This window comes from Polypterus senegalus, unplaced genomic scaffold (genome assembly GCF_016835505.1).
Source record: "Polypterus senegalus isolate Bchr_013 unplaced genomic scaffold, ASM1683550v1 scaffold_9348, whole genome shotgun sequence".
NCBI lineage: Eukaryota > Metazoa > Chordata > Cladistia > Polypteriformes > Polypteridae > Polypterus > Polypterus senegalus.
The window spans coordinates 1-4,532 of record NW_024378921.1 but is presented as its reverse complement, the minus strand read 5'-3'; the positions used below and the strand labels follow the sequence as shown (position 1 = coordinate 4,532).

The window sequence follows — 4,532 nt, the reverse complement described above, 5'->3', positions numbered from 1 at the left end:
TTTGCGGGTTTTGCAGAGATTTGTTGGTTTTTTGAATGCATTTGTGAGCATTTCACAGCAATGTCAACTTCCAATACGAAATATTTCCAACCTAACCAGATTAGGAAATCTTAATTCACATAAAAAAGAACGTTTTGTACCATCGTCTTTGGACAAATGATCTTTATTTCTTTGTGTAAATAAAATTGATTTTGCCTCAATGGAGGAAATCAGAGGCCCAACTACACCTTGCAATTTCAGTTCCTTTCCACCGCTGCGAGAAAGACCACTTGTGACATCTGGGGGTATAGCTCAGTGGCAGAGCATTTGACTGCAGATCAAGAGGTCCCCAGTTCAACTCTGGGTGCCCCCTTTGTTCTCCCATATTTGGCCAATCTCCTGTAGTTGAAAGCTATGATTACCTCACAAATGCAGCAAATTATACCCATAATTGATTCAAGAAGAATTTGTTTTAATTTCACAGAAGAGTTTTCCATAGTTACGACAACTTTTTTTGCAGAGATTTATTTGTTGGTTTTTTGAATGCATTTGTGAGCATTTCACAGCAATGTCAACTTCCAATACGAAATATTTCCAACCTAACCAGATTAGGAAATTTTAATTCACATAAAAAAGAACGTTTTGTACCATCGTTTGGACAAATGATCTTTATTTCTTTGTGTAAAATTTTGCCTTTGTGAGCATTTCACAGCAATGTTTGCAATACAAATATTTCCAACCTAACCAGATTAGGAAATCTTAATTCACATAATAAGCTCAGTTGTACCATTTGACGTCTTTGGACAAATTCAACTCTTGCCCCTTTGTTCTCCAAATTGATTTTGCCTCAATTGAAAGCAGAGGCCCAAAACACCTTGCAATTTCAGTTCCTTTCCACCACTTCAAGAAGAATTTGTTTAATTTCACAGAAGAGTTTTCCATAGTTAGAGCTTTTTTGCAGAGATTTGTTGGTTTTTCAATGCTGGGTGTATTTTGTTCATCAATGGTAGAGAAATATGACTGCAGATTAGGAAATTTTAGTTCAACTCTTCAAGACCATTTGTGTAACTCCCAACTTTTTGCAGAGATTTATTTGTTGGTTTTTTGAATGCATTTGTGAGCATTTCACAGCAATGTCAACTTCCAATACGAAATATTTCCAACCTAACCAGATTAGGAAATCTTAATTCACATAAAAAAGAACGTTTTGTACCATCGTCTTTGGACAAATGATCTTTATTTCTTTGTGTAAATAAAATTGATTTTGCCTCAATGGAGGAAATCAGAGGCCCAACTACACCTTGCAATTTCAGTTCCTTTCCACCGCTGCGAGAAGCACCACTTGTGACATCTGGGGGTATAGCTCAGTGGTAGAGCATTTGACTGCAGATCAAGAGGTCCCCAGTTCAACTCTGGGTGCCCCCTTTGTTCTCCCATATTTGGCCAATCTCCTATAGTTGAAAGCTATGATTACCTCACAAATGCAGCAAATTATACCCATAATTGATTCAAGAAGAATTTGTTTAATTTCACAGAAGAGTTTTCCATAGTTACGACAACTTTTTTTGCAGAGATTTATTTGTTGGTTTTTTGAATGCATTTGTGAGCATTTTGCACAGATTTGTTGGTTTTTTAAATGCATTTGTGAGCATTTCACAGCAATGTCAACTTCCAATACGAAATATTTCCAACCTAACCAGATTAGGAAATTTTAATTCACATAAAAAAGACCATTTTGTAACGTAGTTACGACAACATTTTTTGCAGAGATTTGTTGGTTTTTTGAATGCATTTGTGAGCATTTCACAGCAATGTCAACTTCCAATACGAAATATTTCCAACCTAACCAGATTAGGAAATCTTAATTCACATAAAAAAGAACGTTTTGTACCATCGTCTTTGGACAAATGATCTTTATTTCTTTGTGTAAATAAAATTGATTTTGCCTCAATGGAGGAAATCAGAGGCCCAACTACACCTTGCAATTTCAGTTCCTTTCCACCGCTGCGAGAAGCACCACTTGTGACATCTGGGGGTATAGCTCAGTGGCAGAGCATTTGACTGCAGATCAAGAGGTCCCCAGTTCAACTCTGGGTGCCCCCTTTGTTCTCCCATATTTGGCCAATCTCCTATAGTTGAAAGCTATGATTACCTCACAAATGCAGCAAATTATACCCATAATTGATTCAAGAAGAATTTGTTTAATTTTCCATAGTTACAACTTTTTTGAAGAATGCATTTGTCCATAACTTCAATACGACAACTTTTTTTAATTCAGAGATTTATTTGTTGGTTTTTTGAATGCATTTGTGAGCATTTCACAGCAATGTCAACTTCCAATACGAAATATTTCCAACCTAACCAGATTAGGAAATCTTAATTCACATAAAAAAGAACGTTTTGTACCATCGTCTTTGGACAAATGATCTTTATTTCTTTGTGTAAATAAAATTGATTTTGCCTCAATGGAGGAAATCAGAGGCCCAACTACACCTTGCAATTTCAGTTCCTTTCCACCGCTGCGAGAAGACCACTTGCGACATCTGGGGGTATAGCTCAGTGGTAGAGCATTTGACTGCAGATCAAGAGGTCCCCAGTTCAACTCTGGGTGCCCCCTTTGTTCTCCCATATTTGGCCAATCTCCTATAGTTGAAAGCTATGATTACCTCACAAATGCAGCAAATTATACCCATAATTGATTCAAGAAGAATTTGCTTAATTAAGAGTGTCTAATTTCACAGAAGATGCATTTTCCATAGTTTCGACAACTTTTTTTAATTCACATAAAAGACCATTTTGCAGAGATTTATTTGTTGGTTTTTTGAATGCATTTGTGAGCATTTCACAGCAATGTCAACTTCCAATACGAAATATTTCCAACCTAACCAGATTAGGAAATCTTAATTCACATAAAAAAGAACGTTTTGTACCATCGTCTTTGGACAAATGATCTTTATTTCTTTGTGTAAATAAAATTGATTTTGCCTCAATGGAGGAAATCAGAGGCCCAACTACACCTTGCAATTTCAGTTCCTTTCCACCGCTGCGAGAAAGACCACTTGTGACATCTGGGGGTATAGCTCAGTGGCAGAGCATTTGACTGCAGATCAAGAGGTCCCCAGTTCAACTCTGGGTGCCCCCTTTGTTCTCCCATATTTGGCCAATCTCCTGTAGTTGAAAGCTATGATTACCTCACAAATGCAGCAAATTATACCCATAATTGATTCAAGAAGAATTTGTTTAATTTAATTTCACAGAAGAGTTTTCCATAGTTACGACAACTTTTTTTGCAGAGATTTATTTGTTGGTTTTTTGAATGCATTTGTGAGCATTTCACAGCAATGTCAACTTCCAATACGAAATATTTCCAACCTAACCAGATTAGGAAATTTTAATTCACATAAAAAAGACCATTTTGTAACGTAGTTACGACAACATTTTTTGCAGAGATTTGTTGGTTTTTTGAATGCATTTGTGAGCATTTCACAGCAATGTCAACTTCCAATACGAAATATTTCCAACCTAACCAGATTAGGAAATTTAATTCACATAAAAAATTTTGAACGTTTTGTACCATCGTCTTTGGACAAATGATCTTTATTTCTTTTAGTGTAAATAAAATTGATTTTGCCTCAATGGAGGAAATCAGAGGCCCAACTACACCTTGCAATTTCAGTTCCTTTCCACCGCTGCGAGAAAGACCACTTGTGACATCTGGGGGTATAGCTCAGTGGTAGAGCATTTGACTGCAGATCAAGAGGTCCCCAGTTCAACTCTGGGTGCCCCCTTTGTTCTCCCATATTTGGCCAATCTCCTATAGTTGAAAGCTATGATTACCTCACAAATGCAGCAAATTATACCCATAATTGATTCAAGAAGAATTTGCTTAATTATGTCTAATTTCACAGAAGAATTTTCCATAGTTACGACAACTTTTTTTGCAGAGATTTATTTGTTGGTTTTTTGAATGCATTTGTGAGCATTTCACAGCAATGTCAACTTCCAATACGAAATATTTCCAACCTAACCAGATTAGGAAATCTTAATTCACATAAAAAAGAACGTTTTGTACCATCGTCTTTGGACAAATGATCTTTATTTCTTTGTGTAAATAAAATTGATTTTGCCTCAATGGAGGAAATCAGAGGCCCAACTACACCTTGCAATTTCAGTTCCTTTCCACCGCTGCGAGCAAGACCACTTGCGACATCTGGGGGTATAGCTCAGTGGTAGAGCATTTGACTGCAGATCAAGAGGTCCCCAGTTCAACTCTGGGTGCCCCCTTTGTTCTCCCATATTTGGCCAATCTCCTATAGTTGAAAGCTATGATTACCTCACAAATGCAGCAAATTATACCCATAATTGATTCAAGAAGAATTTGTTTAATTTCACAGAAGAGTTTTCCATAGTTACGACAACTTTTTTTGCAGAGATTTATTTGTTGGTTTTTTGAATGCATTTGTGAGCATTTCACAGCAATGTCAACTTCCAATACGAAATATTTCCAACCTAACCAGATTAGGAAATCTTAATTCACATAAAAAGAACGTTTT

The 4,532-nt window shown here is 36.4% G+C and overlaps 7 non-coding genes across 7 annotated transcripts; all 7 read left to right on the top strand.

Annotated features, from left to right (window-relative positions):
* The first annotated feature begins 280 nt into the window (after positions 1–280).
* On the top strand, positions 281–352 carry trnac-gca. The gene has a single exon. It is a non-coding gene; the product is annotated as a tRNA-Cys (tRNA).
* A 980-nt stretch (positions 353–1,332) lies between these two features.
* On the top strand, positions 1,333–1,404 carry trnac-gca. Its single transcript has one exon. It is a non-coding gene; the product is annotated as a tRNA-Cys (tRNA).
* Positions 1,405–2,010: 606 nt separating this feature from the next.
* trnac-gca lies at positions 2,011–2,082 on the top strand. The gene has a single exon. It is a non-coding gene; the product is annotated as a tRNA-Cys (tRNA).
* Positions 2,083–2,524: 442 nt separating this feature from the next.
* trnac-gca lies at positions 2,525–2,596 on the top strand. Its single transcript has one exon. It is a non-coding gene; the product is annotated as a tRNA-Cys (tRNA).
* A 453-nt stretch (positions 2,597–3,049) lies between these two features.
* trnac-gca lies at positions 3,050–3,121 on the top strand. The gene has a single exon. It is a non-coding gene; the product is annotated as a tRNA-Cys (tRNA).
* Positions 3,122–3,695: 574 nt separating this feature from the next.
* trnac-gca lies at positions 3,696–3,767 on the top strand. The gene has a single exon. It is a non-coding gene; the product is annotated as a tRNA-Cys (tRNA).
* Positions 3,768–4,191: 424 nt separating this feature from the next.
* Positions 4,192–4,263, top strand: trnac-gca. Its single transcript has one exon. It is a non-coding gene; the product is annotated as a tRNA-Cys (tRNA).
* The last annotated feature ends 269 nt before the right edge of the window (positions 4,264–4,532 follow it).